The following is a 14,776-nucleotide window of genomic DNA, read 5'->3' as shown; positions in this document are numbered from 1 at the left end:
TTCATCAAGGAAGTGTCCCACCCAGAGTGGTTGGCTAACCCCATGATAGTTAGGAAGAAAAATGGGAAATGGAGGATGTGTGTAGACTACACTGGTTTGAACAAAGTCTGTCCAAAAGTCCCCTTCCCATTACCCCAGATCGATCAGATCGTTGACTCCACTGTTGGGTGCGAGACCCTGTCTTTCCTTGATGCGTATTCCGGTTACCATCAAATCAAGATGAAAGAGTCTGACCAGCTCGCGACTTCTTTCATCACCGCATTCGGCATGTACTACTATGTGACTATGTCTTTCGGCCTTAGAAACACAGGGGCCACATACCAGCGGTGCATGACCCAGGTCTTTGGCGACCACATTGGGTGGACTGTCGAGGCCTATGTGGACGACATCGTGGTCAAGACAAGAAAGGCCGAGGATCTCGTCGATGACTTGAGGATAGCCTTCAAATGCCTTAGAGAGAAGGGCATCAAGCTCAATCCTGAGAAGTGTGTGTTCGGGGTCCCCCGAGGCATGCTCTTGGGATTCAGTCTCAGAACGCGGCATTGAACTAACCCAGAGAAGGTCTCAGCCATAACCAGCATGGGACCAATCAGAGACCTCAAGGGAGTATAGAGGATCATGGGATGCCTTGCGGCCCTGAGCCGCTTCATCTCATGCCTCGGTGAAAAAGGATTGCCTCTGTACCGACTCTTGAGAAAATCCAAGCATTTTTCTTGGACCCCTGAGGCTGAAGAAGCCATCGACAGACTCAAAGCGCTGCTCACAAATCCTCCCGTCCTGGTACCCCCAGCTAGGAACGAGGCCCTCTTACTCTACGTCGCCACAACAACCCAAGTGGTCAGCGCTGCCATAGTAGTAGAAAGGCTAGAAGAGGGGCATGCTCTACCCACCCAACAACCTGTTTACTTCATCAGCGAAGTGCTCTCTAAGACCAAAACACGTTACCCCCACATCTAGAAGCTGGTCTACGCCGTAGTCCTAGCCCGACGCAAGCTGCGTCAATACTTCGAGTCTCACCCAGTGACCGTGGTATCGTCTTTCCCCTTGGGAGAGATAGTCCATAATCGGGAGGCCTCAGGTAGGATAGCCAAGTGGGCCGTCGAGCTTATGGGGGAAACCTTGACTTTTGCGCCTCGGAAAGCGATTAAGTCTCAGGTCTTGGCCAATTTTGTGGCTGAATGGACTGACACCCAACTACCACCTGCCCAAGTCTAGATAGAATGCTAGACCATGTACTTCGACGGGTCTCTGATGAAGACTGGGGTAGGCGCGGGACTCCTCTTCGTCTCGCCCCTTGGAATACACATGCGCTACATGGTGTGGCTCCACTTCACTGCCTCCAACAATGCAGCCGAGTACGAAGCCCTCGTCAATGGCTTGCAGATCGCCATCAAACTTGGAGTACGGCATCTCGATGTCCGAGGCGACTCGTAGCTCGTCGTCGATCAAGTGATGAAGGAGTCGAACTGCCTCGACCCCAAAATGGAGGCGTACTGCAAGTTAGTACGTCACCTAGAAGACAAGTTCGACGGTCTCAAACTAAGCCACATCACGCGGAAGTACAACGAGGCCGCCGATGAACTGGCAAAGATAGCCCCGGCACAGGCTCCGGCCCCCCCGAACGTATTTGCCAAGGACCTTCACAAACCTTCCATTGACTACACCTTGGTAACGTAGGAGGGCCCACCGGTGGAAACCATAGCGAGGCTCGACGCCCCCTGTACTGCCGAGACCCCCTCGACCGAGCCCGAGGTCATGGAAGTCAGCACCGAGCCTCCGTAGACCGACCAAGACATGGATTGGCGAATCCCGTTCCTCGGTTGGCTTGATCGGGGGAGCTTCCTAGCGACAGGACCGAAGCCCGACGGCTTACGCGCCAAGCCAAGACTTATGTCCTCTACAATGATGAATTGTACAGGCGAAGTCCCTCCGGTGTCCTCCAACGATGTATCACTACCGAGGCGGACCGAGCCCTGCTTTGGGACTTGCACGTAGGCACCTGTAGGCACCATGCGGCACCTCGGACGCTCGTAGGAAATGCTTTCCGCCAAGGGTTTTACTAGCCGACGGTGGTCGCCGACGCCACCAAGCTAGTACGCTCCTGCGAAGGATGTCAGTACTATGCTTGACAAACACATCTCCCGGCCCTGGCCCTCCAAACCATCCCCATCACATGGCCATTTGCCGTATGGGGGCTCGACATGGTCGGGCCTCTACAAAAGGCCCCCGGAGGCTACACCCATCTACTGGTATCAATCGACAAGTTCTCCAAATGGATTGAGGCTCGTCTGATCAATCGAATCAAATCCGAGCAGGCAGTGCTATTCTTCACTGACATTATCCATAGGTTTGGGGTTCGTAACACCATCATCACCGACAATGGGACATAGTTCACCGGCAAAAAGTTCCTGATGTTTTATGATGACCACCACATCTGTGTGGCCTGGTCGGTCGTAGGACACCCAAGGACCAATGGCCAAGTAGAACGTGCCAACGGCATGATCCTACAAGGCCTCAAGCCAAGAATTTACAACCGGTTGAAAAAGTTTTGCAAGAAATGGCTCGCCGAACTCCCATCGGTCATCTGGAGCCTAAGGAACACTCCAAGCCGAGCCACGGGGTTCATGCCTTTCTTCCTGGTCTATGGGGCCGAGGCCATCCTCCCCACTGACTTGGAATATGGTTCCCCAAGGCTACAAGCCTATAACGAACAAAGTAACCGCACCACCCGAGAGGACGCCCTTGACCAACTGGAGGAAGCCCGAGACGTCACGATGCTGCACTCGGCTAAATACCAGCAGACCCCACGGCTCTATCAGGCCCGGCTCATCCGAGGCCGAGACTTGAAGGTAGGCGACCTGGTGTTAAGGCTAGCACAGAGCAACAAGGGCCACCACAAGCTGACCCCGCCATGGGAAGGACCGTACATCATCGCCCAAGTGCTGAAACCCGGGACCTACAAGCTAGCCAATGAAAAGGGCAAAGTCTTCACCAACGCTTGGAACATAGAATAGCTACGTCACTTTTATCCTTAAAATTCCAAGCATTGTATATATCGTTTCTCGGAATACAATTAAAAAGTGTTCTTTAGTTGGTCTAATCTTTCGAGAAACCCCCTCAAGCCCATCACGGGTCTCGGCCATACAATAACATGGTAAGGGAGACTAGGCTCTGCATCTGCAGAACCAAGCCTCCCTCGGGGGCTAGATGAGGGACTCCCCCTAAGTCCCACGCACCATTCTTCAGTCATTTTTTGAAAAAATTCCTACGCCAAGTCTCTAGCATGCTCTGATGAATCGGTTGTAAAAACCCCTCGGACCAAAGTCCGTTTCCTAAGCAAGAGGCCGGTAGAGTCGTGAGACGGCCTACGTCTCCAGGCTACGGCACTCCCTCACTACCTCTCGCCCAAGGGATGGCTTAGGCTCCAAGGAGGCGTTTTGCAAAAGAAATCTGATCGGAAGCAACAGAGGGCAGAGGCTCGGAAACACGAGAAAAACAACTAAGAAACACAAATACTTCAGAAGGAAAGGCCTCGATGGCCATAAGCGTTACGATACAAAGATAATTCCTACTCTATTTTTATATGGCCCCTTGGGCCTAGGTCAAGGCTTAGGGCCTCCAGCATCGGCAGATGGTAGGGGAGGGACCACCTCCTCTTTGAAGAGCATCGCCAGCGCCGTGCCAGGGCCTTCCGCCGCCTCCATCAGCTTCGTGACCACCGTGTCGGCCTCCTCGTCATCATCAGGCAGGACATAGCCATCACTGATGGCCGGGAGATCAACGCCAACATAGTGAGAGGAGATGACGGCCAACGCGCGCTTGACACCCATGTGCAGCGCTCCTCGGAGCCACTCGCGCATCTGGCTGCTCAGCGCGATCAAACAGCTCCCAAGGGAGCTGCCTGACTGAACCCCTTTGACCTCCAAGGCCTCGCAGGTGGAAAGGGCAGCATGTTTTAGCGCCTCGTGCTCACCGATCTCGGTCTGAGCACCGTCTGCACCGCACTGGAAGCCTCGGCTACCCGAGTAACCTCCGCCTCTGACTCTGCACCATGGAAAATGGAATGAGGTTGAGTGAGGGAAAAAACAACCTAAATTAGGGGCAGAAGCCCATGGAACTCACCCTTGGCCTTCAGCTCCCAGCGTCGGGTCTCGACCTGACAGGCCACGGCTTTCTCCTTCCAGCGTAGGGCCTCGGCCCAGGAAGCCTCAGCCTTCTCCTTCAAGCGCTGGGCCTCGACCCGAGAAGCCTCGGCCGCCCTGGAAGCTTTACTCCCCAGCTCTGCACCACACAAGGAAGTTAGGGAGCAAATGTAAGGAAAACAAAACAAAACGAGGGGACTAAAACTCACCCTCGACCATCCCCCTCCAAACCATAGCCTCGGTTTGCGAGGCCTCAGCTACAGCAAGGGCCTCATCCAAGGCACCTTTTGTCAGCTGGTGCGCATTCTGTTCAGCCCCTAGCTGCCTCGCAAGAGCGGTGGCTAAGGCCGTAGCTTCAACGGCTCGGGCCCTGAAGGCATCCTGATCACTGGCCGCGCGGGCGAGCTCCTCCTCCAACTCCTTGACCCGCGCTGCCAGAGGGGCAAGCTGCTCTTGGGCCATGGCTGCCTCGACCTTCACGTCGGCACAACGAAGGCGGAGGTCCTCCACCTCCATGCTATGTGCCGCCAGGAGCTCATTGGCACCCGCAAGCAGGCCCTTTTGCCGCTGGAGCTGGTCCCAGACGTCCCTCTCCCGTCGGAGAAAGACCAACTTCCCAAGGGACCAGGTCTTGAGCTCCTAGGGAAGTAGAATAGGGGTCATTGATTGCAACAAAACTCAGAAAAAGACAACGTCGCGCGAGAAAAGAAAACGCGAACCTAGGCGACTCTGGGCAGTTCATCGGCCACCACGGACAACGCCGTCCGTAGCGACCACTCCACCAGCTAGCGGTATTGCTCGAAGGTGCCCCAGCGCCCACCCTCGGCTGCGTCCTCAAGGGCGAACAGGGGCTCCCCCTTAGGGTCATCCTGGCTCCGCCATAGTACCCGTGGGTGGTCCCACCCGCAAGGCTCAGGTCGTGCCCACACGAGGGCCGAGCTTCCCTCGCCCAAGATCGGAGCTGGCTGTTCCACGGTGCTAGTCTCCTCAGCGTCGACCACATCCTGCGCCCAGGAAGTATCGTTGGAGGAGATTGGATATACCTCCACCTCCCGGGCGCTCTCTCGTAACAACGGTTGGCCCTGAACCAAGGGCGCCACCAAGGCCTCCGCCACCTTCATCTCCGCCTCCTAGACAGACGGCCTCGCCGCCATCACATCGGCCTTGGTGATCTTGGGGGCTCCGGCCTCCGCAATTATGGCCTCGACGGTCTTGGGGGCTCCGGCCTCCGCCATCGTAGCCTCGATGGTCGTAGAGACACCGGCCACCGCCTCTGTGGTCTCAGCGGTCTTGGGCCCCCTGGCCTCCGTCGCCTTAGCCTCGAAGACCCCGAGGGCCTCGGCAACAAAGGGCACCCCAGCCCATCTGACTTGTGAGGCTTGCCCTTGCGAGGCGGAAGCACTCCCTCCCCCATCTGTGTCGGGGTCGCCTCGGCAGCCCCTCCCTGGGTGGCTGGCTCCTTCGGGTCGGCCCTCGCCGATGCCGCGCCGCGTTGCATAGCGGATTGTGCCTCTGCCACCTAGTGGGCGGAGGAGCCGGGGCTCCCCTTGAGCACCTTAAGGGGTGCCAAGGGAAGCTCGTACGCAGGCCGCTTCTGGCTAAGGAAAAATCACCTATAGGGTCAGCATGAGACCAAAGAGCGAACGGAAGGCACTGCAACCCTACCAAAAATACCCCTACCTTGAGCGGGGTGGCAACCGCTTTGCCATGGCAATCCTCGTCCGCAAAGGCAGTGGCGGCGGCAGAGGCATCGCCTCCGTGTCCATCGGCGCCAGCCGGTCCTCAAAGGACACCGGTGCCCTGTCGGTCCTATGCGGGGGCGGTTGCGTCGCCTCCACCGCCACTTGTTCCACCACTGCCATCGAGCCCACTGGGCTGACAGCGCGTTTGCCCAACGCCCGTGCCCCGGGCATGTCAGCCTCGGCCCCGGAGCGAGCAATCGCCGACCCTGGGTCCACTCCTCCTCCTCCTCCCGGGAGCACCAGGCTGCTTGTCGATGCCCTAGGTACCACCTCCACTATGTCAAGGAGAAGGTCTAGGGGACCTCGCCCCACCTCGCCCTCGTCATCCCCGTCCGAGGCCTCCATTGATAGCGACGGTGATGGGGATTCCTCCAATGGGAGGCCATCCTTCCTCTGTTGACGGCGGCGCTTGTCTAGCTCCTCGCGCGCGAGGATCTTCTTTGTGCGCTTCGCCGGCTTGGCGTCTTTCTGTTTTTTCTATGCGTCAGCATGCGCTCGGTTGATTGCCCGCCGCCTCGCGTCCTCGGGAACGGGCGGCGGAGAGGAGCGCACGTCCCTCATCCCCTGCAGGAACGATGAACGCGCATAAGGGAACAAGAAGTGAGGGGAAACGGAGGAGGCTCGGGGGCTACGGCGGCACATGACTTACCAGCAAGAGAAACCCCCGCGATGGGTGCATCGCAATGGGGGTCAAGTTGTCGCCCCTCAGCTTCGCCTCTACTGTCTCCCCCACCCGACAAACAATTTCCTCGTCGGAAAGGGTGGAGGAGGACATCCGGATGCCCTCGATGGGCTCACCCAACTTCATCTCGAACAGCCGCCACCACTGAGCCATCAGCGGCAGCACCCTCTGGTGGTGGAAGGCAGCCACGACCACAGCCATGGTAAGGCCGCGGCCCTGTAGCCTCTCCAGCCCCTCCAGAAGCGGCTATAGCTTGGGCTGGTCGTCCTTCGGGATGCCATACTTCCATCTCTCTGGGCAGCTCCCCACAATCCGCCTAGTGTAAGGGGGAAGTCCTCCATCATCATTATGAAGGTAGAACCAGCTCATGTACCACCGGCGATTGGAGGACACGAGCTAGGCCGGGATGTAGAGGTGCTGGCAGTCCTGGCGCACTTGGAGCATGCAGCCACCGGCCCTCGTCACCTTCCTCGTACCCGACGTGCCCATCGGCTTAGTGGTGTGCCCCGCCTAGAATAGATGGAGCCACAACTCCCAATGGGGAGCAATCCCCAAGTACCTCTCACAGACGGCAACGAAGATCGCCGCCTGTGCGATGGAGTTGGGGTTGAAGTTGTGGAGCTCCACGCCATAGTAGTGCGGGAGCGCCTGCATGAACCGGTCCGTCGGGATGCCGAGGCCACGCTCGTGAAAGGAGACGAAGCTCATGACATAGCCGTCGTGAGGCCTCGGCTTTGGCTCGCCGTACGGAGCGATCCATTCTGGCCTGGCGGGGTCCGTCACCAGACGAAGGAGTCCACCATCGACGAGCGACTGGAGTGTCTCCACAGTAACATAGGAAGGATCCCAGGGGTCTGCCTCGACAATGACGATGTCGCTAGCCATGAGTGCAATGGAGGGATCGGATGCGGCGGTGAGTTTTTCTCTCTCTCCCACACTCTCGCTTTTTCTCGCTTTCTCCCTGGCTCGCTCTTCTCCCTTCTTTTTCCCGGCACCCGCTGTTCTAGTGACGGCTCGATGGAGGCAGAGCTAACGCAGGCAAGGTAAGGTGAGGAGGGGCGAGACTCTTTGAGTATTTATGCAGGGGGAACGTGAAATGAACGGGCGATGAAATCGGGGAAGTTTTCCCCTGATCCGGCACAGTTAACCACGAGCCGATTTTGCCGCCCACGCGCCCACTTCTTTCCCATTAATTGCGGGAATAGTTACGTCCCATCCACCACGTCACGCTCGGCCACTATGGCAGCAGGCGTCATTTTGCCTCCCTAGGAAACCGCCTCAAAAGGCGCACCACCCGTTGCCGAGCCAATGGGGAAGATATTCCCCACGGCCTATTCCTTTCAGATGAAGGAACCAAGCTCTAAGCCTATTACGGTCCAGGGGTTCAAAGGCTAGGCCCCAAGGGGTTTCGATAGCCGCCCCAGGGCAACAGAGTCAGGGATGACCACGGGCGAGCCTATACGGGGCCGAGGCCCAAGCAAGCGAAACGCTTGGGACGCCCTAAGTCATGTCCGAGACCGACAGGGAAGTCTCCGAATGGGATCCCACCGAAGGGAGGCACTGAGCCACTGAGGCCCAGCGAACGGCCTCGGCACCCACTAGAGAAACCCTCTGGTACTCTTGGAGTGTGTCTCTAGACCGCTAGCCATCCCCTAGCGAATGGGGCATGGGCCTCCACTCGGACTTACCCGATAACAGCTCACCGGAAGTGCCAATGCTCATGCCCACCGAGGGTAGCCTGGCACATTCCACCCCTCCTTCTGAGCAAAAAGGAAGCATGAGGGTCATACAAAAAAGTCAAGGGAACCCCCGATGGACCTCTCGCCCCATGCAGAGGCTAGGGGGCTCTTCCTGCAAGCTTGCCGAGACCTAGCGACCCCGGCTTGCACTCGAGGGGGCTCAGCAAAACAACCCCTCCTTCGAGCAAAAAGGAAGTGTGAGGGTCGTACAAAAAGCCAGGGGAGCTCCTGACAGCCCTCTGCTCCGTGCAGAGGCTAGGGAGCCCTCCCTGCAACCTCGCCGAGACCCCACGACCAAGGCTCGCACCCAAAGGGGCCTCGACAAACAAACCCTCAAGCACGAGGGGCATATAAAAAGCCAGGGGAGCTCCCAACGGTCCTCTTGCCCTGTGTAGAGGCTAGGGGGCTCTTCCTGCAACCCTATCGAGACCCAGCGGCTCTGGCTCACACCCGAATGGGCTCGGCAAACAAACCCTCCGTCCGAAGGAAAAGGATATGTGAGGGTCGAATAAAAAAGCCAGGGGACCCCTGACCGCCCTCTTGCTCTAGGTGGAGGCTCGGGGGCTCCTCCTGCACCCTAGACAAAGACAAATGATCTAAGTCTGCGCTAGAAGTTTTGTTACAAATACGATAAAGGGCACCGAGCCCGTGACGGTCCAGGGGTTCGAAGGCTAGGCCCCCAGAGGTTTCGACAGCCGACCCAGGGCAACAGAGTTAGGGATGACTTTGGGGCAAGCCTACGAATGGTCGAGGCCTGAGCGAACAATCGCTCGAGGCGTCCTAAGTCGTGTCCGAGACCGGCAGGGAAGTCTCCGAATGGGATCCCACCGTAGGGAGGCACCAAGCCACCGAGGCCTAGCAAACGGCCTCGGCACCCACTAGAGAAACCCTCTGGTACTCTTGGAGTGCGTCTTTGGACCGCTAGTCGTCCCCTAGCGAACGGGGCATGGGCCTCCACTCGGACTCACCCGATAACAGCTCACCAGAAGTGCCAACGCTCGTGCCCATCGAGGGTAGCCTGTCGCATTCCATCCCTCCTTCTGAGCAAAAAGGAAGCATGAGGGTCGTACCAAAAGCCAAGGGAACCCCTAATGGACCTCTCGCTCCATGCGAAGGCTAGAGGGCTCTTCCTGCAACCTCGCTGAGACCCCCGCGACCCGAACTCACACTTGTGGGCTCGGCAAATACGATAAAAACTCTTCACTCAAACATGAAAACGAAAAAAGCCCCTAGAGGAGTAACTCCACTCCTCCAGGGCCTCGGGGGCTACACCCAGCGGGTGCGCTCGCGCGCACCCATCGAAACCTCAAGAAACAAAACACAATCCCTACGGGAGCGGCTGCAAACCAAGTCTCGATAAACCCTCAGGGAGAATGCACTCACCCTCCCTGAGGCTCGGGGGCTACTGTCGGGTACCATAAAAACAGGGTACCCCAAGCATACACCAAAAGAGGCACTAAAGTCCCATCAACGGCAAAGCTAGAGGGTAAGCCATGGGCCCATAACTAGCCCTATCTGAGCCCATCCGGTTCTCTGCATCGCCTCAGGCCTCTTACGGGAGGCCTCGGCATCCTGACGCAATTTCCGCCCCACACAAGGCCTCTCACAGAAGGTCTTAGCAAGGAGACCAATCTCCATTTCACGTGAGGCCTTATTCTCCGTCTCGCGTGAGGCCTTATTCTCCGTATCGCTCGAGGCCGGCTTATCCATAGCCCATCACCCCCGCCTCGGCCGGTCTTCCTGATAGCACGTCACGTCCCATTAATACGTCAACCACTCCTGCAATCTTAGCCGGACGATGGCTCGACACCGCAGAATGGCCGACGGGACATGAGGACGCATCAGCGCCATACCGGCTGAGACAGGGCATGGCGGGGATTACCGGCCACTGTATTTTGACGCTGTACCCACGATCAGCGCCCGCACTACACTATGCCCCGCGATCCCCACCTCAAAAACAACATGACATGGGCAGCCTGGCCTAGGTCATCACCGCCTCCGAACCAGCACACCAGATCAACCGCTCTCTCTGGGCCTCGGCACTCTGCACCAGGGTCTCGGCTATCTCGGGATTCGTGTCCACCGAGACCCCCCACTGCGGTGCGGCCTCGGCGCCGACCGAGCCTCGGCCTCGTGCACAGTCAGTCCACAGCGACCTGCATGCTGATCGCCGCACCCGCTCCGAGGCAGCCCTGGAACTCCCATGATGCACAGGATCGGATGTGACCTACATGCCGCCCTAGTATTCCAAGAACGGACCACTCCGACGACCACGCCGCCATAGGAATAGGCTATAGGGCATGGACACGCCGCCTCTATTCACACGACGCCGTATAGTTAGCACATGTACTGTCCTTGTCCTCCCTTCAACTATAAAAGGGAAGGACTTGGGCCATTTAGGGGGGCACGAATGAAGAACAACACCCTGTAACACACACATTTCCCTGCCGCCTGAGAGCAATGTCTCAAGCTACCCACATCACACCTCGCCGAGACCTAGGACTAGCACCCTCTCTCACCTAGCTTGTAACCCCCTACTACAAGCATTTCAGTGCAAGGAATACAAGATCGATCTCCCGGACTAGACGTAGGGCTCGAATTGCCCGAACCAGTATAATCCTTGTGTCTCTTTGCATCACCATCTGGAATCGAGAACATGCAGGATAAATTCACTAGTTGGTTGAGGACCTCCCGGTCCGAAACACCGACACATGCCACATGTTACATAAAGTTCGCAAGTAGTTCAACATATATCGGAGTACGAATAAAGTTATTACAACACAAAGTCCAAATTTAGTAGCGGAAGCAATATAGTTTTGAAACCATCACACACACGGTTCATATATATGCCAGTTCTATGATCAAGTCCAACAAAAGTAACCTGAACAAACTAATATAGAAGGACTGTGCCCACGGTCTCACTCCTCATCCACAGCTGGAGAGAAGCAGTTCATGCAGTAACCATGATACACGGTACCATCTGCAACAAGTGGGAATAAACCCTGAGTACTGGAATGTACTCAGCTAGACTTACCCGTTATAAACTAAAAATAAAGGCACACCAAGGATTATGCAAGGTTATAGAAGGTAGAGCTGGCTTGACAATATTTTACATAAAAGCTGAAGTAATACATGTCTTGATCTATTTAGTTATTCTAGCAATAAGTTATACTTATTAAAATTAAGCATGTCTAGGTTGGCACCTGTACTAGAGCAATCACTTAATTTAAGCTAAAGCAAACAATAGTAACTATATCCGGTGTAGTATTTTTATATTTATCATAACCATCACAAATCATCAAGTTACTACGATGAAAGGGCTCAGTCAAGTTTCTCACTATCCGGGAGAGACGGCGATTCGAATCGATTGCAACCAGCTGGGCAAAAATCCTAACACAAACCCATACTTCCCCCGTCAGGGTTGCGTCGGGTCACCTTTGGTATAACTCAGGACTCAACTTCGCAGGTTTGATTAGCGCCGCATCCTCAGGGACCAACCAGCTGCCAGGATGCTCAGGCTCGGCCTGCCATTCGCATCATATTCAACTCCTTGCACATCCTTACTACCTCTAGTGTATGCACTTGAATAGAATGACTCCCAACCTGAGTTGAACTACTCGGCTTCGTGGTCGAAACGAGTTATCCGGCCAGCTAAGTGAGAGGCTATGTTCAAAATGACATGAGGACCTGTAACGATACGGTCCTTAAGCGGCTCGAACGGAATCACAAGTGTCATCCTATAACCTAGACTCCGTTCGGCCTCCATTTACATCATCATATGGTTCTTTTCCATAATAGCAAATATAGCCAACCGTGGCCAGATATCCACCTATATCTCGTAGATGACAGGAAATCATCCGACTTCTACCGAGCTAAGCATGGCTAAGCATATATTCGATCCTGGACCTACACAGGGTTCAATATATATATTTCTAGACAAGAAGATTATATGCATCAAGTGTTTATAAATAACTCCTACAACCTAATGCATCAAACATAAAGAACTCAAATCGATATTTTATAAAATATGGGAGATTTATAATGCTTTGGGGCTTGCCTTTCATATAGACCGAGGGTCGGTGATCAGGACACTCGGGCAACTCCTCCTGAACCTGTCCTTCTCCTTTGGGAACCTCCGGCTGTGGGACCTCCTACAGGGTCTCCTCTCCTTGGAGTTTGAACTCCAACAGTGTCACTCCCTCTACCGATCCTATATGTATGAGTACATGGATAAATATAGAGAAGGCATAAAGGAGGATATGAATGATATGGTGCAATGCATAATATACATTCTTAACAACAAGATGGCAAGGTGATAACACGATTAACTTTATTTTACTAAGTAGGTGCATATCTCTTCTCTAGTACAAGAAACAAGCATTCCTCACTTTCTCGCAACCTAAGGTAAAGTTATTCATCATCAGTAAGAAACCTAAAACCTACATCTAACAACTTATCTTAATTATCCTAAGCATCTTAATAACAAGCCTCAAGCTCACAGAAAGCAAACAAGTCAAGAAACTAGATGCAAGTGAATTATAGAGCAATAAATAGCTAACTGCATACAACCAATCAAAACTGGGCACAACCAACTGTACCAACAGGTTATATACATCACCAACATGTTACAAAGTATAATGGTTGGACCCAAATCAATTTTATATAAGCCTTTATTAATTTATCACATAATTTAGATGAAAATTGGAACTGCTACTTCCAGTGCTCAATAAATTCTAGAAAAATTACAACAGCCTACACATACTCCAATGGTCTACTGTTAAAATTTCATGCCATTTGAAGGAGTGTAGCAACCTCTACAAAACATGACAAGTTACATAGGCTTATAACAACTTAAATAGGTTTAGCATAGTGAAAAATGTCAAACAACAGATTTTCTATTTTTCTTACATTCCTCATAATATAAGAATACTGAGAAAATTAATTCATGCCCATAGGTTACATAAATCGACCACAATTAATTTCACAAGAAAAAAATTAATTCATGCCCATAGGTTACATAAATCGACCACAATTAATTTCACAAGAAACTAGCATTTAACTAAGTTAAATTACAAAGTCATACTCAAAGCATGCTCACTATAGGTTTAATATTTTTTTTAGCTATAACATGTCAAAACAAGACTAACAAAATTGGAATACTATTTTTAGCATTTTCCAAACTCTAAGTTATGCATTTTACAAGATTAATAGACAATAAAAAAGATAAATTCAAACTGGGTATAAAACTATAGCACATACCAAGTTTCATATTTTTAACAGATACACTACAGGAATCCTGTTAATCCATGATGAAAATTTTTCGTCATGAATCAGCTAAAAAATGTCATCAAGCTACATGTGTGATGATTTCAAATATCATCATAGATTGAGTGTCATGGATTAACCTCCATGACGTTTTGTTGAAAATCATCACAGATTAACAGAATCGATGACGATCTAAATCGTCACAATAGAGCCCAAGGCCAGTTAGCCCAGCTCAAGTCCATTTCCTACGACAAAAAATAAACATCATGGATAAACCGCCACATCATCACAGATGCTTACGTGGATGATGACGTGGACACTACCTCAGCCCATTTATTAATAGGCCGAAATTTAAGATGGGCCAATTTTTTACCCAATTTTAGCTATTTTTGTAGCTCTTTTTCAGCCATTTTGGCAGCCCAATTTCAGCCATTTTGAAGCCCAATTTCGTCATCAATTTTTAGCACACTTTTCAGCCCACTACTACAGCACATACGACCCATATACACAGCCCATTTTCACACATACAACCCATATATAGCCATATACACAGCCCATAAAGATAATTGTAGCAGCACATAAAAAAATAATCTTATTTTTCCATCCAACGTATCACATAAATTTTCATCCAACTTCAGATTACATAAGTTTTCATCCAACATCCCATTCAACCTTGCAGTTTACAACGGCCCCGTTCGGCTTGCTGAATCTTGACTGAAATTGGCTAAAAAACACGGTTCTGGCTGAAATGTTATGAGAGAAAAACACTGTTCCAGCTGAAAAAAGAAGCCGAAAAGCCGAATATGGGGTAAGCCGAGCGGGGCCAACAAATAGAGATTCTGAAAATACATACAACTCCAACATCTTAATCCATGCCGCAGTGGCAAAATGCATGCATGAAGCAGCAGCAGCCACAAAATGCAAGCACCAGCACCGACAAAATGCAACCAGTAGCAGCGGCAAAAGATGCACATCTTAAATACAACCTAAGTCTCACATCCTAGGTCCATTACTATTTAAACGCTCACCAAAGTCAAACAAAAAGCTAGACTTTACCAAATCTGACAACCTTTATGGTGTTATTACCTGCGCACGCAAGTTAGAAATAAGAGGTTAGCACGTCTCACAAAGATTTTAATAAACAGATGGCTAGAAAACATACTTAGACTATCATGGTACATGTAACATTCACTGCCAAAAGCCAAG

Source organism: Miscanthus floridulus, chromosome 2 (assembly GCF_019320115.1).
Source record: "Miscanthus floridulus cultivar M001 chromosome 2, ASM1932011v1, whole genome shotgun sequence".
Taxonomy (NCBI): domain Eukaryota; kingdom Viridiplantae; phylum Streptophyta; class Magnoliopsida; order Poales; family Poaceae; genus Miscanthus; species Miscanthus floridulus.
The sequence above is the reverse complement of the archived record's forward strand: the minus strand, read 5'-3'. Positions refer to the sequence as shown.